The sequence below is a fragment of the Triticum aestivum genome, chromosome 2D (genome assembly GCF_018294505.1).
Source record: "Triticum aestivum cultivar Chinese Spring chromosome 2D, IWGSC CS RefSeq v2.1, whole genome shotgun sequence".
Lineage (NCBI taxonomy): Eukaryota > Viridiplantae > Streptophyta > Magnoliopsida > Poales > Poaceae > Triticum > Triticum aestivum.
The window spans coordinates 389099452-389126687 of NC_057799.1; the positions used below are offsets into that span (position 1 = coordinate 389099452).

At 43.4% G+C, this 27236-nt stretch overlaps 1 long non-coding RNA gene across 4 annotated transcripts; it reads left to right on the forward strand.

Annotated features, from left to right (window-relative positions):
• Positions 1 to 6172: 6172 nt before the first annotated feature.
• LOC123053339 (uncharacterized) lies at positions 6173 to 16453 on the forward strand. Of its 4 annotated transcripts, none has more exons than XR_006425542.1 (8): positions 6173 to 6656; positions 7893 to 7970; positions 8304 to 8388; positions 9282 to 9421; positions 9513 to 9630; positions 9711 to 9821; positions 9956 to 10065; positions 10176 to 15075. It is a non-coding gene; the product is annotated as an uncharacterized lncRNA (long non-coding RNA). The 4 variants fall into 4 exon arrangements; XR_006425540.1 differs by lacking the exon at positions 10176 to 15075 and adding an exon at positions 16371 to 16453 and having other exon boundaries at positions 6174 to 6656; XR_006425543.1 differs by lacking the exons at positions 8304 to 8388; positions 10176 to 15075 and having other exon boundaries at positions 6174 to 6656; positions 9956 to 10169.
• The last annotated feature ends 10783 nt before the right edge of the window (positions 16454 to 27236 follow it).

The following is a 27236-nucleotide window of genomic DNA, read 5'->3' on the forward strand; positions in this document are numbered from 1 at the left end:
GTTGTTGTAGGAATTACCATAATTATTAGAGGAATTACTAGGGAACGGCCTAGAATTAAAGTTTCCTCTATACGCGTTATTACCAAAGTTGTTCCTACCAACAAAATTCACATCTATAGATTCATTATTATTCTCAATCAAAGTGGACAAAGGCATATCATTAGGATCAGAAGAAACACTCTTATTAGCAAACAATTTCATAAGTTCATCCATATTTCCACTCAAAACATTAATCTCTTCTATCACATGAACCTTTTTACTAGTGGATCTTTCGGTATGCCATTGAAAATAATTAACCATAATAATATCTAGGAGTTTAGTAGCTTCTCCTAAAGTGATTTCCATAAAAGTGCCTCCCGCGGCCGAATCTAAAAGATTTCTAGAAGCAAAATTCAATATGGCATAATTTTTTTGTATAATCATCCATAGATTCAAACCATGTGTAGGGCAATTACGTATCATTAATTTCATCCTCTCCCAAGCTTGTGCAACATGCTCATGATCAAGTTGCTTAAAATTCATAATATCGTTTCTAAGAGATATGATCTTAGCGGGAGGAAAATACTTAGAGATAAAAGCATCTTTGCACTTATTCCATGAAATCAATACTATTCTTAGGCAAAGAAGAAAACCAAGTTTTAGCACGATCTCTAAGCGAAAACGGAAATAGCTTCAATTTAGCAATATCATTATCCACATCTTTCTTCTTTTGTATATCACACAAATCAACAAAGTTGTTTAGATGGGTAGCGGCATCTTCACTAGGAAGGCCAGAAAATTGATCTTTCATGACAAGATTCAACAAAGCAGCATTAATTTCACAAGATTCAGCATCGGTAATAGGAGCAATCGGAGTGCTAATAAAATCATTGTTGTTGGTATTGGAAAATTCACATAATTTAGTATTATCTTGAGCCATCGTGACTAACAATCAATCCAACATACATGCACACAAGAAGCAAGTGAAAAGAGGCGAACGGAAAAGAGGCGAAGAAAAGGCAAAGGTTTTTGAAAATCGTTTTAGAAGTGGGAGAGAGGAAAACGAGAGGCGAATGGCAAATAATGTAATGCGAGGGAGAAGAGTTTGTGATGGGTACTTGGTATGTCTTGACTTGAGCATAGATCTCCCCAGCAACGGCGCCAGAAATTGGCAAGTTGACGGGAGATCAAATCTTAACTTGGCGTAAATCTCCCCCGCAACGGCGCCAGAAATCCTTCTTGCTACCTCTTGAGCATGCGTTGGTTTTCCCTTGAAGAGGAAAGGGTGATGCAGCAAAGTAGCGTAAGTATTTCCCTCAGTTTTTCAGAACCAAGGTATCAATCCAGTAGGAGACTACTCGCAAGTCGCCTAGTACCTGCACAAACAATCAAGAACCTTGCAACCAACGCGATAAAGGGGTTGCCAATCCCTTCACAGCCACTTGCAAAAGTGAGATCTGATAAAGATAATTAGATAAATATTTTTTGTATTTTTGTTGTATATATTGGAAAATAAATATTGCAAAATAAATAGTAAACTAGAATTATAGATCGGAAACTTATATGATGTAAAGTAGACTCGGGGGCCATAGGTTTCACTAGTGGCTTCTCTCAGATAGCATATATTACGGTGGGTGAACAAATTACTGCCGAGCAATTGATAGAAAAGCGCATAGTTATGAGAATATCTAGGCATGATCATGAATATAGGCATCACGTCCGTGTCAAGTAGACCGAAATGATTCTGCATCTACTACTATTACTCCACACATCGACCGCTATCCAGCATGCATCTAGAGTATTAAGTTCATAAGAACATAGTAACACATTAGGCAAGATGACATGATGTAGAGGGATAAACTCAAGCAATATGATATAAACCCCATCTTTTTATCCTCGATGGCAACAATACAATACGTGCCTTGCTGCCCCTACTGTCACTAGGAAAAGGACACCGCAATATTGAACCCAAAGCTAAGCACTTCTCCCATTGCAAGAAAGATCAATCTAGTAGGCCAAACTATACTGATAATTCGAAGAGACTTGCAAAGATATCAAATCATGCATATAAGAATTCAGAGAAGAACCAAATATTGTTCATAGATAATCTTGATCATAAACCCACAATTCATCCGATCTCAGCAAACACACCACAAAAGAATATTACATCGAATAGATCTCCAAGAACATCGAGGAGAACTTTGTATTGAGAACCAAAGAGAGATAAGAAGCCATCTAGCTAATAACTATGGACCCAAAGGTCTGTGGTAAACTACTCACACATCATCGGAGAGGCTATGGTGTTGATGTAGAAGCCCTCCGTGATCGAATCCGCCTCCGGTAGATCGCCGGAAAAGGCCCCAGATGGGATCTCACGGGTACAGAAGGTTGCGGCGGTGGAAAAGTGGTTTCGTAGCTCTCCTGGATGTTTTTAGGGTACAAGGGTATATATAGGAGAACTAAGTACGTCGGTGGAGCTACGAGGGGCCCACGAGGGAGGGGGGCGCGCCTACCCCCCTGGGCGCGCCCTCCTGCCTCGTGGCCACATTGTTGCGTCTCTGACTTCCACTCCAAGTCTCCTGGATTGCGTTTGTTCCAAGAAAGATCCTCGCGAAGGTTTCGTTCGTTTGGATTCCGTTTGATATTCCTTTTCTGCGAAACACTGAAATAGGCAAAAAAACAACAACTGGCACTGGGCCAGCGGTTAATAGGTTAGTCCCAAAAATAATATAAAAGAGCATATAAAAGCCCATTAAACATGCAAAACAGATAATATAATAGCATGTAACGATAAAAAATTATAGATACGTTGGAGACGTATCATCGGCAAGCCATAGAGAATAAATGGATCTTCAAGAAGAAGACTGACGCTGACAGTAATGTTACTGTTTACAAAACTCGACTTGTTGCGAAAGGTTTTCGACAAGTTCAACGAGTTGACTATGATGAGACGTTCTCACCCGTAGCGATGCTTAAGTCTGTCCGAATCATGTAGCAATTGCCGCATTTCATGATTATGAAATTTGGCAAATGGATGTCAAAACTGCATTCCTTAATGGATATCTTAAAGAAGAGTTGTATATGATGCAACCAGAAGGTTTTGTCGACCCAAAAGATGCTAACAAAGTGTGCAAGCTCCAGCGATCCATTTATGGACTGGTGCAAGCCTCTCGGAGTTGGAATATACGCTTTGATAGTGTGATCAAAGTATATGGTTTTATACAGACTTTTGGAGAAGCCTGTATTTACAAGAAAATGAGTGGGAGCTCTGTAGCATTTCTAATATTATATGTGGATGACATATTGTTGATTGGAAATAATACATAATTTCTGGATAGCATAAAATGATACTTGAATAAGAATTTTTTCAATGAAAGACCTCGGTGAAGCTGCTTATATATTGGGCATCAAGATCTATAGAGATAGATCGAAACGCTTAATTGGACTTTCACAAAGCACATACCTTGATAAAGTTTTGAAGAAGTTCAAAATGGACGAGTCAAAGAAAGGTTTCTTGCCTGTGTTACAAGGTGTGAAGTTGAGTCGGACTCAATGCCCAACCACTGCAGAAGATAGAGAGAAAATAAAAGTCATTCTCTATGCTTCAGCCATAGGTTCTATCATGTATGTAATGCTGTGTACCAGAATTGATGTGTGCCTTGCTATTAGTTTAGCAGGGAGGTACCAAAGTAATCCAGAAGTGGATCACTGGACAGCGGTCAAGAACATCCTGAAATACCTGAAAAGGACTAAGGATATGTTTCTCGTTTATGGAGGTGACAAAGAGTTCGTCGTAAATGGTTACGTCGATGTAAGCTTTGACACTGATCCGGATAACTCTAAGTCACAAACCGGATACGTATTTATATTGAACTAGCGGTGCACCCGCGCAATTGCGCGGCTAGAATATTTTTAGTGTATTCTCTAATATTCAATTCAGAGTAGTTGATCTGCCTTTTGCTATTTAAATTTAGAGAATTGAACATACATTTCAAGAAAGTTTATATTATTATATTGTTTATTCACCTTCGTATGTTCTTGTTTTTTTAGTATCCTCTTATTTTATTTTGCCGTGCCATTTTATGCACTTTCTTTTTTCACCAAATATCATTGCTTTTGAATGTAACGATTTCAAAATACTAAAAGTATTTACCTTCAAATCTGAACTTCGGCAAGTGTGTGTGCGCGCGGGGGGTGCGGATGGGAAAAGGCGGCAAGTATGTTAAATACTATAGATTTTCAAGCGATGCAAAATCTTTGTTGATTACGTACGGTTAAAAAGAATTAAATGTCTTTTTATAGATACATACACAACACAGTATAGATGCAGACGCTCATAAACACATACATATAGTCATCCCTATAAATGCAAACACGCACATCCTACCCTATGAGCACCTCCAAGAGACTGAGCTGTCGGATTAGATCTTGAGATTGAAGAAGTCACCCAGGTGCCTCGCATTTGACGGGAACATCTTCTCCCACTGAACATTCCATCTTTTATGAGACACCAAACCGTCAAACCTGGGGTTTGATCCCTAGTGGGATGGAGGTTTATATTATTGTTTATTTATCCCCTCCGACTAAATAAATATTTCGCCTTTTATGAGACACCAAAGCGTCAAATCTGGGGTTTGATCCCCGGTGGGTATATTATTGTTTATTCATCTTTGTATGTTTTCAGTATCCTCTTATTTTATTTTGTCGTGCCATTTTTTGTACTTTTCTCACTAAATATCCTTTCTTTTGAATCGTTGAGTAATGGTTTCAAAATACTAAAAGTATTTATCTTCTAATCTGAACTCCGGCAAGTATGTTTAATTTTATAGTTTTTCATGCAATGTAAATGTTTCTTGATTATCTATGGTTGAAAGAAAAATCTAAACGCTTTGTTTTTTTAGACAGCACCGATGCATAAACTCATAAATATGTACATACACACATCCTTACACACGGATACATGTTTTTTTAATTGTACCTGGGTTTTGATCCCTAGTCATTGGGTGTTTGGTCAACGTTGTGTATGTTACAACTATTTAAGAGCATATTTCTATGGGTTCTTACGCTTTCTAGGACCTGTGTATTTGATTTTCTTTTCATTTGAACGGTGGATCCGTGTATTTGATATAGAGAAGTAATAAAAAAGGACGCCGATAATGCCTACATGTGTGGCATACTAGACATCGGTCCACACATCGTGTATGGCGTGAGCAGAAGGCAACCAACATGGGCTGTGTGTGGGCGAACATTAAAATTGCCCACACGTGTGGGCGCAGCTACTTCGTCCCACACGCCTAACAAGTACAACCCATCTCCATCCCGCGGGTGTGGCACGAAGCAAAAATGCCCACACCTCCTGCCGCAACTACGTTAGGTACCCTGCAGGATGACGATTTAGTTGCCATCCGGAATGGCAGATGTAGTTATCCGGGATGGCAAATGTAGTTGTAAAAGCATGGCAACTCTATCTGTTTTGGTTAACTATAGTTGCCATGTCTATTTTATGGTAGTTGCTGCGTGTAATCAAACCATAGTTGCCGTGTGTGATTAACTACTTGCCACATATGGTGAAACAGTAGTTGCCATGTGTGTTTACCTAGTTGCTACGTGTGGTCCAACCATAGTTGCCATGTATGGTTAATCACAGTTGCCATGTGTGTTTATCCGGTTGCCACGTACGCGCAAGTGCAGTTGCCGTCTAGCAACGAACCATAGTTGCCATATGTGTTTACCTAGTTGCCATGTACGTGTAACTGCAGTTGCCATCCAAGAACGTACGAGTGTCGTGTGGGCGAAAAGCAGTTCGCCCACACGCGCGTGGACTAGGTGGTGGCTGTGTGGGCAGAAACTAGTTCGTCCATACAGCGTAACTGGCAAACCGCATGCTGCGGGGCGTGTGGGCGAACTCTCCAACGCCGACACACCAGCCCCGTCCTACGTGGCATGCAAAATCCGCCTCAATGTGTCAAGATTCGTGCAAACTCGACTGGACAGTGATCCACGCGTGTGGGCGAGTTGTAAAACTGCCATACATGTGGGCGTTAGTATTTTCGATAAAAAAAGGTACCGCCCCTAAAAAGGTATCTAATTTTAGATGACCCTGTATGAAGCGCAACGTTTTTATGCAAGCCCATTAGAGTCGACATGTGCCATTCTGTACAATTTCTTTTCTAAGTAAAAAATAGCCTGTGTCCCGTACGTGTCATCTACATAGAGTAGAACTATCCCCTTTTCTCTCTAAAAAGAAAGAACCATCCCCTACTCTCGTACGATCCCCACCAGGTTCCTGAGTCCTCATCCTCGTTTGCCATTTCTTCCGATTTGCCGCCGGCAAAGGAAGATGTCACCATTGGCCATCAGGAAATTAATACCCAGGTTATCCCAGATCTACACGCCGTTTCTTTTCTCTGAGTTTTGCTTCCATAGGGTGGTGGCGCATGTGGCTGGGTGAGTGCAGGGATCTCGGCAACCTCGTCGAGTCTGGAGAAATGGCCACAGAGATTGCCAAGGAGAATTTGGGTTGTGCTGCTTATACTTGCCATCGCCGGGTGCTTTGGATGTTGGTGGCGCGGAGGTAGCTAGGGAGCTCACGGAGCAGGGATGTGAAGCAGCTTCTGCGGGCAGCTTCTTACTTGTTGTCCTGTTCATTGTTGGTGTTGTCTGGAGTCCTACCAAATGTAAGTGTTACTGCAATCATATAAGTTTTGGTGAAGGGGAATGATCTAGAAATCAAAATAAGTTGATCTCAACCTAGCAAGCGATTCTTCCATCTAATTAGTGATGCACAGTAAAAAAGGAGGTTTACATGCACTTTTACTCAGCCAAATAGCAAAAGCATCAGCTTGATGTGAGACATGCATGTGCCTAGTTGCAGTTTAAGTTCTAAAGTTCAGTAATTTTCGTGGGGCTAGTCTTCTTTCTGGATTCTTGCATCTTAATTACCACACAGAGGCAATGGTATATGGTGAACACATGGATGCAAGGCATCTGAAGTATACACACCCATTGTTTTGAATCTTGCTTCTTGAATCTTGTTGTCTAATGGTAGAGTTTTGAGGCCTGAATTAAGGTTCCTGCCACTTTTATAAATGTTGCAGGGCAGTACATTTATGGTTTCTGTACACCTTTTTTCTTTCTGGATTCGGCAACCTTTTGTGCCCATAGGAACCAATATTGCTGTATAATTGTATATTATGTCTTCCCGTTCATCCATGGCTCTCCACTATAAAGTGTTCTATTCTTTTATTTGTTGTTACCATGTCCTAGCAAGAAGGCCTTAATTTGGTTCATATATGTTAATTGACATGCAATGGTTTGATTTTTATATGTGTTGGTGGTGCAGATGATATTGAAGATCTATTAATGGTTTTATTAAACTAAAAAGGTTGTATGAGGTATAGGTGTTTATTACCTAGGACAATAGCTGTCAAGATTTTGTGTCTTCCAAAAATTACAATATGACGTGCTTTTGATAGTGTTAACATTTGCACTATTATTATCTAATAAGTTTCCTTCTTATCCTGGTCAATGTCAAGTACTCTTCCTAAATCTTTGTGTGTACATTAGTCTGCCTTACTATTTAATTAATAAGCAACTTATCCATTAATCTATGGATAGTCTCTTTGTTTTCCTAGGCTGTAATTATCCATCATTATTCTGTGACTGTAAAATGAAATGCATTTAAAAATAATACATGCGTAAAAATCTAAAAGTGCGTATGGTGGGAAAATCAATCTCCCTTTTAGCTTGCATGTCTTGCTTCTTCGTTTCTTGTTCCAACATGGTGTCCACTTTGTCATCTATCAACTGCTTGGCATACTGTAAGATAAATCAGTGAGGAAAAACAGAAAAGATAATCGTTATTTATTTTAATGAATTAAATGCGCCTTTACCTCCTTGGCTTTTTTGTTCAGGTACAACATCTCAAGCCAGGAATAAATGTTTCGTTAGATGACAGACATCGAGCATCTGAGTCTTCATCGTTAAGCAATGTATGTATGACTTTTACTTCAATGTGTTATTAGTAGATCAGAATAGATAGTGTTTCATACTTGTGAAGAAGTTATTGAATTTTGGTTATGTCTAGATCCGTATGTATTCTTGTGTTACCTCTTGACTTTAGGCACAAACCCATCAACAATTAATCTATTACGTATTTTAGTTTTTGAAATTATTGGACTTACCATTCAATGTTTGCACCATTGTTTAGGTCACCGTAAGACAGTTTGGTTTTGGATTACATATTCATTCAAATAATAAGTACAAATTCCCATATCATAACTTTGGCTTCAGCCCAAAATGTTAAGCCTAAAAATTTGATGCAGGCCACAATGGAAGAAGTATAATTAAAATTTAAGACATTGGTATACACCATGCACTTACTATGGTATTAGAGATTCAATATCACAGGTATATACCGGTTTTTTTTCTACATGCTTCATCTGGTTAAGTAGTCTGATGACATCTGTCATTTTGGTGATTAATTATCCATAGTTAGAATGATTGATTAAACCAAAATCTGATTTTTAACTGTAACATACCTGAGCATTGCTTACCTTTATATGCTTCTTGTTGTAGTATGTCCTTGGTATGAGACTCAAAGTAGTAATTTTGAGATCCAATAATCCTACATCTGTTAATTTTGTGATTAATTACCACCTAGTTAGAATGATGGATTAGCCCAAAATCTGATTTACAACTATGACATACCTGAGCCTTGTTTATCTTTTTATGCTTGTTATTGTAGTATGTCCTTGGTAGCAAACTCTAGTAATTAGGAAAATCTTCCGATGATCCTTTTGATCCTTTCACCTCCTTTCTCTTAGTATTATACGCAAAAATTAATCTAATATCATTGTTCAGTGGGCCATATTTTGTGCCTTCCACAACCTTAATATTTCTAAATGGATAAATAGATTTCTCAGTTATCCTTTGATCTATAAGTATCTATCCGATTTTTACGTATGGTAGCATGAGTTGTTTGGTCCTCTATCAAAATAACTAAAATATATACTTATCCACTATTGTTTGAACCATAGAATAATCTGCATTTAAAATTGTATAGGATAAACCTGATCATCTGTTAAGATCACATCAAGACTCACTTATCGATTGTGTTTGGAACAATAGAACAGTCTACCATTAAATATGTATAGCATAAACCTGTTCATCCATCAAGATCACATCAAGGCTCATAAGTTCATCAGTTGTAGGATTGATTATATCCCATGTTCTTGTTACTTTCGCTTAAAAATCCCAGTTTTGGTCTCTTGTTGAAGTCTCCCAGCTTCTTGTATTCGCAGGCGTTTTTACTTGAAAAGGATTAAAACACACTGCTTCAAAAGGATAGAAAAAGTAGTTGTCGATTGATAATGTGCACATGAAGATTGTAGCTGACAAAAGTGAGTTCATATAATAATAATTACTAACCATGTTGATTCAGGTGAGAAGGAAACTCAGACGGTTGAGTGTGACTTACGTAGAAATCGAGTTGCATGCCACTTCATAATTTGGGTTGGCTTTGATATTTGCAGAGGTAGAAATCGAGTTGCATGCCACTTCATAATTTGGGTTGGCTTCGATATTTGCAGAGCGCCAGGTCCAAACATCTTGCGCCAGTCTGTTGGCTTCAACTGTCCTGGTGGTGGCATCGTGAGTCACGGCATCGTAGAGTTGGTTGGCTTCAATTTTCCTGGTCGTGTCGCTGAGTCGTGAGTTGCTTGGTGTCATAGATTTCCAGACTGAAGATGGGCGTGTTTGGCTGCTGGGTGTGGTCGGCCGTGTATTTTTATGGATGAGTTCTGGCCGTGTCCTTATGGAGTCCTTGTATGTTTATATTTGAGGTAATGTCACCAGTGGTGGTTAAACTTGTCACCAATGTTCACTTTAGTGTTTAAACTTGAAAAATACATTGAACTGGTTCTAGAACTTGGCATGAGCATGCAAATACGGTGATAATCCTATCTTTTTTTTGCAGGCAAATCAGAGAGCTTTATTCAAACAAAAGCATTCCCCGGACAATCAGCTAAAAGACTGGTCACAAGGAAGCTAGGGGTTTCCTCCAGCCAGCAATCCGTCACATTCAAGGTGCATGCATGTTTTGCACAAAGATACGCTGGTAGATTTGCTGACCGGTTTACATGCTGAACATCAAATAAAAAAATTATCGCTAAGCTCTCCTATTTCTAACAAGATAGGGGCCACAATTGAACGAGAGTTGTGGCAGGTTTTCCAGAGCATCACCAGCTCCAGGCAATCCACTTCCATGATCACATGCGAGAGTCCCCTTATGGCAGCAAAACGAACTCCATCTCGCAGAGAAAAAGCTTCAATGATGAGAGGATCCGAGATCCCCATATACGGCTTGCACCACGAGCCCAGTAGAGCAATGGCCGAGCGAGCGACGCCTCCTGCCCGCCTCGACCATCTTCAAAGTTGAGCGCACCATCCATGGTGATCTTAACCACTCCCTCATCATGTGGCCGCCAACTGAAGCCTGGCAGAATCACGGCTGCCTTGCGCGGAAGATCCAGGAGAGCAATAGCCTCCTTGGTAGATCGAATAGTGGCTGTAGGATCACGTCCTTCTTTCCCATGCTTGATGCGGTTTCGGGAGTGCCAAATAGACCACATGATTGTTTTGATTTTAGCACAGTCATTATCAGAAAACCTTGGGTCACAAATGATATCGCGCGCCCATGAATCTGGGTGGAGTCGCGGGAGCCGGAGACCGAACTACGCATACGCCTCCTCCTAAAAACGGCGAGCATGGATCAGTGCATGCTTCAAATCCTCACCCATAGCCATGCACACTTTGCAGCGATCTATGACTGCAATATGACGATATTTGAGAGTACTTTTATCTGGGAGAATGCCACGGAGGAGTCTCCACCAAAAGACTCGCACTTTGGGAATAACATTGAGCTTCCATAAGGCCTTCCACAACTGTTGATCGTTCCCTGAGGTCTCGGTAGCCGTCCCTTCCTCTAGAGCCAGACGCTCGTTTTGAGTCATGAGAGCGCGGTACGCCGTCTTCACAGTGTAGTTGCCAGATTTTTTGAAAGCCCAAGCAAAGGAGACCTCCCCCCCCCCCCCCCCGCCAAATAGGAATATTGAGAATGGCATCGGCATCAGGGGCAATGAAGGTTTCCCTAACAACATCTTGTCTCCAGGACAAATTTTCAGAATCGATGAGATCAAACACTCTCTCGATGCTTGAATTCTGTGGTCTCGCGATCGGGGTCATGGAGGTAGTACCTGGTATCCATTTTAGGTGCCACACAGATATAGTGCTTCATCTCCCACCCGTGCGATCAGCCCCACACTGAGGGCCTCTCTTCCCGCGATGATTGCCTTCCAAGTAGCCGATGCGGACTTGGGAACCGAAGCTTGCATGAAATCTGTATCCGGGAAGTATCGCCCTTTCAAAACCCTTGCACACAAGGAATTAGGATTAGTCATGAAGCGCCATCCATGTTTGCCCAGCATTGCAAGGTTGAACAAATGTAGGTCTCAAAAACTCATTCCACCCATGCACTTTGGTTTAGTCATCTCCTTCCATGATAACCAATGCATCGATTTTTTATCAAGAGAGCTGCTCCAAAAGTATTTCGTCATAGGAGATATCAGACTCTTGCGCACCTTTTTTGTGAACAGAAATGTACTGATCGGGTAGGTAGGAATAGCCTAAGCTGTTGGCTTAATAAGAGTCTCACGACCAGCACATGCAAGCAGCTTTTCCAATCACCCTTGCATATATCCACGAGTTCTTTCACTGATATGATCGAAAGTACCACTCGTGATACGACCCACAGCCGTCGACAGCCCTAAATATTTCTCACTGAACGCTTCCACTTGGATATTCAACGCTGCTTTCATAACTTGTTTCACTGGATCAGGAGTATTTGTACTGAAGAAAATAGAGCTTTTGTCCCGACTTACTCGCTATCCGGAAGCATCACCATAGATTCTCAAAATCTCATTAAGTTTAAGAGCACTATGATCTTTTGAATCAATGAAAATTAGGCTGTCATCTGCAAAAAGCAGATGAGAGATCCACGGTGATTTATAGCTTACTCTCAAACCTCTGTCTAAGGTACCTCCATTATAAAATTTCAACAAGGAAGAAAAACCTCCCGCACATATTAGAAACAGATATGGCGAGGCAGGGTCGCCTTGACGGATCCCCCTTGAAGGGGTGAAGAATGGCAGAAGCTCACCATCAACTCACACCGAAAAGCGAACTGAAGATACACACTTCATGATCAACCTGACAAAGACAATATTGAAACCCAGCTTGGACAGAATTGCTTCGAGGTAGTGCCACTCGAAACGGTCATAAGCTTTCATCATATCTAACTCTCGTATGCCACAAGCACATTATCACTAATAAGGCGACCCGGTACAAAGGCGCTTTGTTCCTCACTGATAATCTCATCCATGATGCATCGCAGACGGTTGGTAATTGCTTTGCTCGCAATATTATACAAAACAGGACATAATGCAATAGGACGGTACTGAGGAATGGACTGGGGGTGTTTTACCTTCGGGATTATGGCAATAGAGGTGTCATTCAAACCAGAAGTCAATTCCCCGCCATTTAGGAATTCCAGGACTGCATTAGTTACTTCTCCACCAAGAAGATCCCAATGCCGTTGATAAAACCCGCAGTGAACCCATCCACGCCAGGAGCTTTTGATGGAGCCATTTGAAAAAGCGCAGTGTAGGGTTTAGTGAGCTCCATGTTCATATCATCAGAGATCTTGACAGGAACATGATCTAATAACTCGCTCGCATCATGAAAGCCTTCAGACTGGTACAAGTTCTGATAGAACTGTTGAACTTCTTCCTTATCCTCGCTCTCATCCACACAGACCGATCCATCAGATCGTCTGAGCCCTTGAATTTTGTTCAATCTCTTACGCTGTCTAGATTGCGCCTGAAAGTACTTCGTGTTACGGTCCCCTTCACGGAGCCAAGGTACACGTGATCGCTGTCGATACCACACCTCCTCCTAGTGCAGTGCCTCCATTAGCTTCTTAACCGTGCTTTGTTCCGCTTCCAATGGGTCACGACCAATGGACAGAGAACGTAGCCGGTCAAGTTTCTTCTGGAGTTGTCCGACCCGTCTCGTCAAACACCCAAACTCCTTGGGTCCCCATGGTTCCAGAGTTGCTTGAAGTTCCCCCAACGCCGAGGCAATACCTTGTAGCCCAGAGCCACACTGGATTCCTCGCCAAGTATCAGAGACGAGCCGATCGTAGTCTGAATGAGTTTGCCAGACATTTCCATACCTAAACTGCTTCTTGGCCCTAGATCGTGACTTGAAAGTTTCTTTGATTTCTGCAACAACAAAACAGTGGTCGGACTCCACCGAAGACAGATGTTGTACCCTGATATATTGGAACTGTTGCCGGAAATTTTCATTAGCAAAGGCTCGGTCCAGCCTTGCTTTTACATTGTCCACTCCAGACTGGCGATTATCCCATGTGTAGGCCGTACCTGACCAACCCAGATCCTGGAAGGAAATATCATTTGTAACCTCTCTGAAGGCTCGCATTTGTCGCTCTGGACGAGCAGCATGGCTAAAATGTTCATTCGAGTATAAGGTCTCGTTAAAATCCCCCATGCATAGCCATGCATCATGAGGAATAGCGTGGAGCGAACGCAAAAACCGCCAGCTATGATGCCTTTCTTCAGCACGCGGTGCTCCATAGAAACTCGTGAATCTCCAAGGTGGAGAATTCAGCAGCTTATTAGTAACCAAAACATCGATATGACGTTGACTGTAATTCTTAAGTTCAACGGACACATCTCGGGACCAAAACATACCAATGCTGCCACTAAGGCCTGCACTGTCTACGGAAAAACTACCAGCAAAACCCAAACTGCTCTGCAAATCCTCTACTCTTTTAGCTCTTATTTTCGTTTCCATGACAAAGAGAAGAGCGGGGCCTTCAATCTTCACAGTACTGCGAAGTTCTCGAACTGCCTTGGGGTTCCCAAGCCCCCGGCAGTTCCAGCTGATGCAACTCATTGGGACTGGCAGGACCGTGAAGCGGTCTCTGCCGAATTTTCCGGTGTAGGTTTCTTCTTCTTTGATTCCCTAACAAATTCCTCTCCCTCTTCATGGCTTGTTGATGCTGTATCAGTTCTGGCCAGGATATTGCCATCACCACCAGTTTCAGTTCCACCATCAATGAGCAGCAGTGTGGTGTTAGCCACATGCTTGTAAACTTGGGTCGACACATCTTTCCGTTTCTGCTGCTGCCTATTCTTCACTGGGGAATTCACCTCCTCACCCGTATCTCTCTTGTTACTAGAATTCTTTGTCGCCTGTTTGCTGCTGGCCCCCGTATGATCTCTAAAAGAATTGTCTGACGACGTCGGCTTTCGGTAGTCCTCAGGTGCCCGCATCTTAGATCCAAAAGGGAGCTCTCCCTTCTCATCTCGTGATCCCGGTGTTGGGCAGTAAGGATCCGAGTGTCCCAGCCTACCACAGGAAAAGCAAAAGTAAGGAACCTGTTCATATTGTATGTCATACATATCTTTCGATAATCCAATCCCCAGACGTATAATGCACTGACGTTGCACCGTATTTTGATTAGCATTATGTATGTCTCCGTGACCAGTGGGCCCTACATGTCAGAATAAAGGGAAAGAAGCGATAAAAACAGACCAAGACAGGACTTGAATTTACTAAGTCAAGCTAGCTAACGCTTATCCTAATCAATGCACCACTTAGGTTTTCTTGTCAACTAAGGATAATGACGCTCTATATTATAAAGGAACACACTTGTGTGCTTTAAATGGGCTGCTGTCTACGCGGCCCATGTTGCACGTGATGGGTTTTTTTTTTAGTATTTTTAAAATGTAGGTAAATTATCGTCTTAAAAAATGTACGTAAATTATAATGACAGTAACAGATATAAAATCAAAACATTCATATGTTAAAAAAAATTATACATACAAAAAGTAATTCATTTAGAAAAATGTTCACATAATTTTAAAAATCTTTGACATCTTATTTTTCAAAAAAATCATATAAATAAAATAATATTTATTATTATGAAAATGTTTGTATCATTTATAATGATACAAATATTTTCAAAATTACGACTAATAATTATTGTTTTGGTTATACAAACATTTGAATAATCATCTGCACATTTTTATAATTCATAATATTGTAATTTAAGTATTTTGTGCAATCTAAAAATATTCATGATTATTTCATATTTCAAGTTTTATAAATATATACATGTGACTAAATTTAAGTTATAGGGAAATAAAGAATATCTTCCACGAGGGAAAGCTATCACAAGTTAATATTGATAAAAGTGTTTGCATCCATAATTTTCTACAATTTAAATATAAGCCACGAGGTATAGTTTTTGTACATTTACTAAATGATTGATAGTTTTGTATTTACTAAATGTTTTTGATATAATCCACGTGTAAATAATGATTATTTTTAAAATTACATTAACATTTTTGAAATAAATTATTTTATTTTTACGTATAAAATTTGTAACACGCAAGTACTCGAAATTTATTTACTGTGATATTAGTTTACAAACTTTTTTTACAAATTTCTAAAAAATATATAATATGTGCGAACGGGCTGCATTGACTGCACCCCATTTAAAAGTGACGAACGTGTTCCTACACAAGACATTAACCATGTTATCGTTATTGGTCATGCAAAATTGTATAGCGTTGTACATGTGGGGCCCACTCGTCATAAAGGTATATATAGCAAGCTATGCATGGTGACCAAAATACGGTGCCACGTCAGCACATTATACGTCTGCGGATTGGACTAGCACCATATTTGTACGCTCGTGCCAAGTTCTAGAACCAATTCGGCGTATTTATCAAGTTCAGGAACCAAAGTGAATATTCGTGGCAAGTTTAAGCATCACTCGTGATATAGTCTGATGGATGCGGCCAGCCGTGTATTTTTGGGGGCGTGTCCGTATGCACTCCTTTTGGCTGACCAAGTTACTAATGTGTCCTTCCGATTAGGAATTGTACGTGACAATAGTTGGATATGTAACCTCCACTGTCCATATCTAATAGTATTAGTTGTAGAGATAATTTAATCTTCGAGTTTTTTGAACCGGTGCTTTCTTCTATGACTCCATCAATGTACTTTATGCATGTGTCCTATGTATATAGACGTGACAGTTCAATTTCCTAACACGTACATATTCATGTGTTACATAAAATCTTTAAATCTGAGCCATTGTTATTCTGATCAAATGGTGGTAATAATATTAGTCTATGTGGATTAGCGTCGTGTCTTATTTGTCTTTTGTTTTGTGGTAATGATATTAGTCTATGTGGACTAGCGTCGTGTCTTATTTGTCTTTTGTTTTAATTATATAATAGATAAATGGTGGAGCTGTCAGTTGGTGCAGTTCCAAGCAGAGCGTCGTGGCGGGATCTACGTGTGAAGCGGGGTACATAGCTGCTTCGGAAGCAGCAAATGAAGGAGTCTGGATGAAGGAGTTCATATCCGATCTAGGTGTAATACCTAGTGCATCGGGTCCAATGAATTTTTTTGTGACAATATTGGAGCAATTGCCTTGCCGAAGGAATCCAGATTTCACAAGAGAACCAAACACATCAAGAGACGCTTTAATTCCATCCGCGATCAAGTCAAGCAGGGAGACATAGAGATTTGGAAAATACATATGGATATGAATGTTGCAGACCCATTGACTAAGCCTCTCTCATGAGCAAAACATGATTAGCACCAAGACTCCATGGGTGTTAGAATCATTACTATGTAATCTAGATTATTGACTCTAGTGCAAGTGGGAGACTGAAGGAAATATGCCCTAGAGGCAATAATAAAGTTGTTATTTATATTTTCTTATATCATGATAAATGCTTATTATTCATGCTAGAATTGTATTAACCGGAAACTTAGTACATGTGGGAATATATAGACAAACAGAATGTCCCTAGTATGCCTCTACTTGACTAGCTCGTTAATCAAAGATGGTTAAGTTTCCTGACCATGGACATGTGTTGTCATTTGATGAACGGCATCACATCATTAGAGAATGATGTGAAGGAGAAGACCCATCCATTAGCTTAGCATTATGATCGTTTAGTTTTATTGCTATTGCTTTCTTCATGACTTATAAATATTTCTCTGACTATGAGATTATGCAACGCCCGAATACCGGAGGAACACTTTGTGTGCTATCAAACGTCACAACATAACTGGGTGATTATAAAGATGCTCTACAGGTGTCTCTGATGGTGTTTTTTGAGTTGGCATAGATCGAGATTAGGATTTGGCACTCCGTGTATCGAAGAGGTATCTCTGGGCCCTCTCGGTAATGCACATCACTATAAGCCTTGCAAGCAATGTAACTAATGAGTTAATTACGGGATGATGTATTACGGAATGAGTAAAGAGACTTGCTGGTAACGAGATTGAACTAGGTATGCAGATACTGACGATCGAATCTCGGGCAAGTAACATACCGATGACAAAGGGAATGACGTATGTTTTTATGCGGTTTGACCGATAAAGATCTTCGTAGAATATGTAGGAGCCAATATGCGCATCTAGGTTCCGCTATTGGTTATTGATCGGAGATGTGTCTCGGTCATGTCTACATAGTTCTCGAACCAGTAGGGTCCGCACGCTTAACGTTCGATGATGATTTGTATTATAGGTTATGTGATTTGATGACCGAAGTTTGTTCGGAGTCCCGGATGAGATCACGGACATGACGAGGAGTCTCGAAATGGTCGAGAGGTAAAGATTGATATATTGGAAGGTTATATACGGACATCGGAATGGTTCCGATAAGGTTCGGAGATTTATCGGAGTACCGGGAGGTTATCGTAACCCCCTGGGAAAGTTATTGGGCCTAATGGGCCATAGTGGAGGAGAGGAGGCAGGCCAGAGGAGGTGGGGCACGCCCCCTTGCCCCAATCCGAATTGGACAAGGGGAGGGGGCGCGGCCCCCCTCTTTCCTTCTCCCTCTCCCTCCTTTCCCCTTTCCCCCTCTCTGTTGGAAGGAAAGGGGGGGGGGGCGAATCCTACTATGTTTGGAGTCCTAGTAGGACTCCCCCCCTTGGCGCGCCTCCCCCTTGGCCGGCCTCCTCCTCCCCCTCCTTTATATACGTGGGCAAGGGGCACCCCAAAGCACAACAGACAATCTCTTAGCCGTGTGCGGTGCCCCCCCTCCATAGTTTAGCACCTCGGTCATATCATCGTAGTGCTTAGGCGAAGCCCTGCTCCAATAACTTCATCATCACCGTTGCCACGCTATCGTGCTGATGGAACTCTCCCTCGTCCTCAACTGGATCAAGAGTTCGAGGGACGTCATCGTGCTGAACGTGTGCTGAACACGGAGGTGCCTTATGTTCGGTACTTGGATCGGTTGGATCGTGAAGACGTTCGACTACATCAACCGCGTTACTAAACACTTCTGCTTTTGGTCTGCGAGGGTACGTGGACACACTCTCCCGTCACGTTGCTATGCATCTCCTAGATAGATCTTGCGTGATCGTAGGTAAACTTTTTGAAATACTATGTTCCCCAACAGTGGCATCCGAGCCAGGTTTATGCGTAGATGTTATATGCACGAGTAGAACACAAAGAGTTGTGGGCTATAATAGTCATACTTCTTACTGAGGGAGTCCTGGATTAGGGGGTCCCCGGGCGTCCGGGCTATGTAACGTGGGCCGGACTGATGGGCCATGAAGATACAAGACGGAAGGCTTTCCCCGTGTCCGGATAGGATCTCCTTTGCATGGAAGGCAAGCTTGGTGTAAGGGCATATTTATCCCTAAGGTGTTTTGGTGATTGATGACAATGCTTTTGCGGACTAATCGTGTGCGTTGAGTGTTTTTCAGAGATTCATTCTTTTGGGCACGAGACGATATCCTCCCCTCGGAACTTAAAGCGAAGACGGTGTAGTCCTTTCAGATTAGTTTGGTGGACTAGTTTCATAGGGATCACCGTACTATCAAGAGGGGGTCCGCTTTGGAAAGGCTAGGGCGGAATCATCACGTACACTTCCTTTGCCCCTCCCTCCGAGCCTTTCCGTTTCGTTGATGGGCTTGGATTCTCCTTTCTTTGTGCCCTCTCTGGTCCCAGCGGTAGTACCGCGGGCCAGAGCGGTAGTACCGCTTGGGTGGTACAAGCGGTAGTACCGCTCCGGAGCGGTAGTACCGCCCAGAGTAGTAGTACCGCTAGTAGCTCTGTGTGTGTGCTATCTCTGGTCCCAGCGGTAGTACCGCGGGAAGGAGCGGTAGTACCGCTTGGGTGCCACAAGCGGTAGTACCGCTCTGGGCGCGGTAGTACCACTCCAGAGCAGTAGTACCGCTGGTGGCCCCAAGCCGTAGTACCGCTCTGGTCTCGTGCTAGTACCGCCTCGATTCGAGGGCTCATTTTTCGTGTCGGGTTTTACGGTACTGGCCGCGGCTGTGGGGGGCCGTAGTACCGCTCCTGTGCGGTAGTACCGCCCTCCCTCCGCGGTAGTACCGCTGTGGACCAAGCGGTGGTACCGCGCTTTTTGGCGGTAGTACCGCTTAGGGTTGCAAGCGGTAGTACCGCTGGCACAGTGGTACTACCGCTCTCTTCGGGGCAGAGGGGGGGGGGGGTAACGGTTGTTTGTTCCCCCCACTATAAAGGGGTCTTCTTCCCCAAAGTTGACTTACCTCTTCCCCCAAAAGCTCCATTGTTGCTCCAAGCTCCATTTTCGCCCGATCTCTCTCCCTAGCCAATCAAACTTGTTGATTTGCTCGGGATTGGTTGAGAAGGCCACGATCTACACTTCCACCAAGAGAAATTTGATTCCCCCACTTATCCCTAGCGGATCTTGTTACTCTTGGGTGTTTGAGCACCCTAGACGGTTGAGGTCACCGCGAAGCCATAGTCCATTGTGGTGAAGCTTTGTGGTGTCGTTGGGAGCCTCCAATTAAGTTGTGGAGATTGCCCCAACCTTGTTTGTAAAGGTTCGGTCGCCGCCTTCAAGGGCACCAATAGTGGAATCACGGCATCTCGCATTGTGTGAGGGCGTGAGGAGAATACGGTGGCCCTAGTGGCTTCTTGGGGAGCATTGTGCCTCCACACCGCTCCAACGGAGACGTACTTCCCTTCAAAAGGAAGGAACTTCGGTAACACATCCTCGTCTCCACCGGCTCCACTCTTGGTTATCTTGTTCCTTTACTTTCGCTAGTTTACTTGTGTTGTTTCTCTTACTTACTTGCGTGCTTGTTGTCGTTGCATCATATAGGTTGCTCACTTAGTTGCATATCTAGACAACCTATTTTGATGCAAAGTTTAATTTGGTAAAGAAAAGCTAAAAAGTGTTAGTTGCCTATTCACCCCCCCTCTAGTCAACTATATCGATCCTTTCAATTGGTATCAGAGCCTCGTCTCTTTATTAAGGACTTTACCGTCCAAAGAGTATGGTTGACGTCGTAGACGGTGCGGAGGAGCACTCCGGTGAAAATCCTGTCTCGTCTACGGGAGATGGGGGAACCGCGGTCTCTCGTGAGGAATTCAATGTGGCGTTGGACACATTGAAAACCTCCATGACGACCAAGGTCGAAAGCATGTTGAATAAATTCTTAGAAGGGCTTAAACTTACAACCGCACCGTTGAAAGTGGGTGATCCCGCTAACAAGGTGACGGATGCTACCTCCGACAAGGGGGAAGCTTCGAGCGAGAAGGCTCCTTGTTCTAGTGATAAAAATGGCACCGACATCTTTGCCCATGTGGAACCTCCACCCGTCTATGGTGGACCGCTTCCTTCCACTCATTTGAATCATGCTGGCCCGGCCCCTAAGATTGAGAAGAATGTAGATTTTGATTCTTGGGTCTATCGTTTTAAGCGTCATTTAAATCATGTGAACACTAACCTTTGGAGAATCATTGAAGAAGGCTTTTATCCGCATGACCGAAGCAACTTCACTCCTAGAGAAGTGGTGGATCATCAATTCAATGAGAATGCTCTCTTCATCATCCAAGAAGCAATCCCGCCCGAAGATCTTCCTCATCTCCGGCCTTACACCGTGGCCAAAGATGCTTGGCTCCAAGTTGTTTCCCTCTATCGGGGAAGCGCAAGCATTCAACGCTCCAACTATGAAGTGGTGCAAGATGAAGCCGAGGAGTTTGCAATGAAAGAAGATGAAGAACCTCGTGAGCTTTTTCGGAGAGTGACCAAACTTGCGGTCTCTCTCCGAGATCATGGAAGTAAGGACACGGATGACAATTGGATCAAGCGCAAATTCCTCAAGGCAATGATGCCCTACCACAAAGCCATGTCCTCTGTAATTCGTCAAAGGCCGGACTTCCACACTTTGTCATCAAGTGAAGTGTTGGATGAGTTTGTTGCTATGAGCATCTTGGACAAGACTGCCGACAATGCGGTCCTTCACTCTCAAAGAGTAAAGAAGCCCAACCTTGATCTAAAGGCCAAGGCTAGTATGGAGGAAGAGGATGAAGAGGAAGAAGAGGAGGGCAACCTCGAAGATACGAAGTATGCCTATCATGAACACATGGCTCTTGCGTCAAGGCAATTTTGGAGAAAGAAGAACACGAGGCCAAACTTCAACAAAAGCAACTCAAGTGGCGCAAAGGGCAAGCAACGGATGAGGACTTGCTTCAATTGTGGCAATGTGAGCCACTTTGTTGCGGAATGCCCTTACGAGAAGAGGGAAGACAATGGTGGCAAGCTCATTAGAAAAGACAAGGCCAAGTCGTTCCCCAACAAGAGCAACTTCACCAAGAAGACTCCCTTCAAGGCGTTGGTGGTTCAAGAAGAGTACAATGAGGATGATGACGATGATGAAGATAGTGAGTCGGTTGCCATGGCCTCCGTTGCCGTTGCCAAGACTCCACGGGTGTCTCTCTTCGACTCACCCAATGAGAACATCACCACCAAGTGCCTCATGGCTAAAGCCACCAATAAGGTAACCTCCAACATCAAGACTACCATCATTAATCATCCTTCTTCGACGGATAGTATTGATGAACATGAGGGAACAAATGTGGAGGAAAATGAGTTTGAGATCTTTATGAGTAAACTCAAGGGAAAATCCAAGAAGCACTTCGTTGCTCTCTTGGAACAACTTGGTGAAGCCAATGACATGATCGAGGCTCACGAAGATACCATCTCTAAGATGGAGGGGCATAGTCGTGACTATGCCGATGAGATTTCGGATCTTTCCAATGCTCTTGACGAAGAGCGTGGTCTTCGTTTGGCTCTTGAGGAGTCATACAACGATGATCATGCTAAGTTAAAGAAGGATCTTGATCATGCTCTTGTTGTGTCTCGTGTGCTAAACTCCGAGAAGGCTATACTTGGGGTTGATCTTGCTAGACTCAAAGAGGAGTTTGGCATCCTCGACAAGGCTCACAAAGTCTTGAAGGGCGTTCATGCTAGCCTCAAGGAGTCTCATGATCAACTCCAAGTGAAGCTAACAAAGGAGAAAGCCACCTTTCCTCATATGGTGTTAATTGATAATGCAAATGCTACTAACCCGTGTTGTGAGCATGTGCATCTTGTTGAGGAGAATTCTAAGCTAAAGGAGCAACTTGAGAAAGGCCTCATGTCATGCATACAAGGTGAGAAGAACCTCAACGACCTCTTGAGCAATCAAAAGGAAGTTGTGGCCAAGGAGGGGATTGGGTTCGCACCCAATCCCAAGAACAAGAAGAAGAATGACAAGACCAAGCGACCTCCTCCTCTCAAGCAAACTTTTGTGAAGGAGGGAGAGGGTACTTCCAAGGAGAAGAAGAACAATGCGAAGGGTGGAGGTGTCAAGAAGAGCAATGCCACTCCTTCCAACAAAGCCGGCGACTTTAATCCTTCTTATGTGTTATGCCGTGCTAGTGATGGGCATGTTTATGCCAAATTCGTTGGTTCTCCTCATGAGTACATTGAATGGTCTATTTGGGTTCCTAAGACCCTTGTTGCTAACATCAAAGGACCCATTACAAAATGGGTACCTAAAACCAAGCATTGATCTCTTGTAGGTGTTTGCTTCTGGTGGGGGATCATGGTTGCTCGATAGTGGAGCTACAAATCATATGACCGGAAGCAAGGACTTGGTGGTGGACGTGCACAAGAATCCATCTATGCCCACCAATGTCGAGTGGGGTGATGCCTCGTCTTCTAAGGTACTGGGACTCGGCAAAGTTGCCATTTCTCATGATCTCACGATCGAGAAGGTCATGCTAGTTGAGTCCCTTGCATACAATTTACTTTCCGTTCGTCAACTTGCTATCATGGGCTTTGCCACCTTCTTTGATATTGATACCATGGCCCTCTTGTGGAGCAAGACTCTTAAAGTAGCCTTTGTTGGGCATGTCGAGAACGGTCTCTATGTGATTAACTTTTCGGAGCAACCCACTAAGACCGCGACATGCCTAATGGCTAAAGTTGACGTGGGATGGCTGTGGCATCGCCGTTTAGCCCATGTCAATATGAGATCTTTGCAAATTCTTCTCAAGGGGGACCATGTCCGTGGACTAACGAACGTTAGTTTTGCCAAAGATCGTGCTTGCAGTGCTTGTATCGAAGGAAAGCTTCATGAGAAGGTTCACCCTCCCACGACTCTTATTTACTCGAAGAGGCCGTTGGAGCTCCTTCATTTGGATCTCTTTGGGCCTCCATCCTTTGATAGTCTTGGGGGTAGAAAGTACTGCTTGGTAATTGTGGATGACTACTCTAGATACACGTGGGTGTATTTCTTCAAGAGGAAGAGTGAGACCCAACAAACAGTCATTGACTTTGCAAATGAAGCCCAACGTCAACACAATACAAAGATCTTGACAATAAGAAGTGACAACGGCACCGAGTTCAAGAACTACACCTTGGATGAGTTTCTCAGTGATGAGGGGATCAAGCATCAATATTCCGCACCTTACACCCCTCAACAAAATGGTGTTGCGGAGAGGAAGAATCGGACGTTGATGGATGCGGCAAGGACCATGATGGCGGAGTTCAAGTCTCCATACAACTTTTGGGCCGAAGCCATCAACACCGTGTGTCATGCTTCAAATCGGCTCTATCTTCGCAAAGGCTTGAACAAGACTCCATATGAGATCCTCACCGGGAACAAGCCCAACCTCAAGTACTTTCGGGTGTTCGGGTGTAAGTGTTTCATTCTCAAGAAAGGTGTTCGTTTGTCTAAATTTGAGACTAGAGCTCATGAGGGCATATTTGTTGGTTATGCTACAAACTCCCATGCTTACCGTGTTCTCAATAAGTCCACGGGACTTATTGAGGAGACGTGTAACGTGGAGTTTGATGAAAATAACGGCTCCCAAGTGGAGCAAAGTGGTACTTGTGATGTAGGTGATGAAATTCCTCCCCAAGCCATAAGAAGAATGGGTATTGGTTATATCCTACCCGTTGAGGAACCCCTTGTGGCCGAAGGAGAAGGACAATGCTCCAATCAAGTGGAGCCATCACCAACCCAAGACCCACACGCTTCCGAAGAACAAAGTGAAGGCCCTCAACCTCATGAACAAGATCAAGGGCAAGATCAACCTCAAGATGGTGGTGATCCACCAAATGATGCCCAAGGTCAAGTTCTTCCCTTCGAGCTAGTTCAAGATCAAGAACAAGCTCAAGATGATGCTCGAGATGATCAAGTTACCCCTCCTCACTTCACTTCCGAGGAGGAATTGGAGCGTCGTGCCGCTAAGATCGCTTCCAAGCTCACCACCAAAGGTCATCTCATGGAGAATGTGGTTGGAAGCCTAAGAAAGGGGGTAAGCACTCGTAGACAATTAGCAAACTATTGTGAACATCATGCGTTTGTTTCTTGTGTCGAACCCCAAAAGGTTTATGAAGCGCTTGAGGACCCGGATTGGCTCAACGCCATGCATGAAGAACTCAACAACTTCGAACATAACCAAGTGTGGAAGTTAGTGCCAAGGCCAACCGGGAATCATAATGTCATTGGAACCAAGTGGATATTCAAGAACAAGCAAGACGCTCATGGAATCATTGTTCGCAACAAGGCTCGTCTAGTGGCACAAGGCTACTCCCAAGTCGAGGGTATCGACTACGGTGAAACCTTTGCCCCCGTTGCTTGTCTTGAATCTATTCGTTTGTTGATTGCTTATGCTTCTCATCATACTTTCACTTTGCAACAAATGGATGTGAAGAGTGCCTTTCTTAATGGTCCCATAAATGAGTTGGTATATGTCAAACAACCCCCCGGGTTCGAAGATCCCTATTTCCCCGATCATGTGTATCAACTCCACACGGCGCTCTATGGCCTTAAACAAGCCCCACGTGCGTGGTATGAGCATCTTACGGAGTTGTTACAAGATCGTGGATTCGAAATCGGGAAAATCGACCCCACTCTTTTTACTAAGAAGGTCAAAGGGGAGTTGTTTGTGTGCCAACTATATGTTGATGATATTATTTTTGGTTCCCCTAACAAAGCTTTCAATGAAGAATTTGCCGCTCTCATGACCTCAAAGTTCAAGATGTCTATGATGGGAGAGTTGAAGTTCTTTCTCGGATTCGAAATCAAACAAAGAAGAGAAGGAACCTTCATCAACCAAGCCAAATACACTCAAGACATGCTAAAGAGATTCAAGCTAAGTGATGTCAAGCCGGCTTCCACTCCAATGCCCACCAAGTGCCAACTTGACATTGATCCCAATGGTAAAGTGGTGGATCAAAAGGTATATCGCTCTATGATTGGATCCTTGCTTTACCTTTGTGCATCTAGACCGGATATCATGTTGAGTGTGGGAATATGTGCACGGTTTCAAGCCGCACCTAAGGAAAGCCACTTTTTGGCGGTCAAGCGAATCTTTCGATATTTGGCTCATACCCCAAACTTTGGCCTATGGTACCCAAGAGGAGCAAACTTCAAGCTTGTAGGTTTTTCGGACTCCGATTGGGCGGGAGACAAAGTGGATAGGAAGTCCACTTCCGGAGGGTGCTAATTTTTTGGTTGCTCTTTGGTAAGTTGGTCTTCCAAAAAGCAAAGTTGTGTGTCTCTCTCGTCCACCGAAGCGGAGTATGTGGCGGCCGGAAGTTGTTGTGCACAACTCTTATGGATGAGGCAAACTTTAAAGGATTACGGTGTCATTTGTGACAAAGTGCCTCTTTGGTGTGACAACGAAAGTGCTATCAAGATTTCTCTCAACCCGGTGTAACACTTCAAGACAAAGCATATTGAGATTCGGTATCACTTCATCCGGGATCATATTAGGCGAGGGGAGATCGAGCTCAACTATGTCAACACTCATGATAATCTTGCAGATATTTTCACGAAGCCATTGGATGAAGCAAGATTTCGCGAGTTAAGGCATGAGCTAAATATCATTGATTCGAGCAATGTGGTTTGAACCTTTGCACACCCCTCACATTCATTGTGCTTTCTTGTCTAGGTGTAGGCATGGACGTAGGGGGAGTGTTGTTCTCTCAATGAACTTTCCCTCCCCCCACAATGCATAAACTAATCTCACTCTTCCACATTAGCCATTTTTGATGGTACTTGTGCTTCATAGACGAGCTTTGGTCATGGGCCCAAGGATAATTCTTCGCGGTGCCATACCAAGTGACTCAAACATAGGTGGCCTCGGCCACCGCCCTCTCGTATAGAGGTGTGTGATTCTTGTTCTCTTGCTAGTGCTCTTGTTGGTCTTCTTGCCATTGTTTCCCGTCTTTCGTTTTGCACCATGTGTGTAGAGTCTAGTTTGTGTTGCGCTGGGCGGTACTACCGTTGTGAAGGAGCGGTACTACCGCTGGAGCGGTACTACCGCTGGAGCGGTACTACCGCTAAACAGAGCGGTACTACCGCCTATTCGGCTAAGCGGTACTACCGCCCCTCACCACGGTACTACCGCTGAGGGGCGGGGCCAGGGGGTTAAGTCGTGGGCAGGGGTGGTTTCCTCCACCCCATACCCATTTGCTTCGTCCCCTGGTTCCTCTTCCTCTCTCCAGCGCCATCTCGCCGCGGGAAGGCTCCGACGGCCCTCCGTCTCCGGACCATTCCTCTCCATTTCCTTCGGTGGAGTCGATCCCCACCTAGTCCTCTTGCCATGGATGCCGGTATTGCCCCCGTTCCTCTTCTCTTCGTGTCTAGTTTTCAGATCTTGCGTTTTAGGGGCAATAGTAGTTGCATCTCTAGATTTTTGGCCAAATCTAGGCTTGAGTAGGTTGGAGAAGGCAACTAGACTCTTTGGATTGATGTTTGGTAGGTTTATTTTTGAATTTGGCATCCCCGGTAGTGCCGGATCTGACC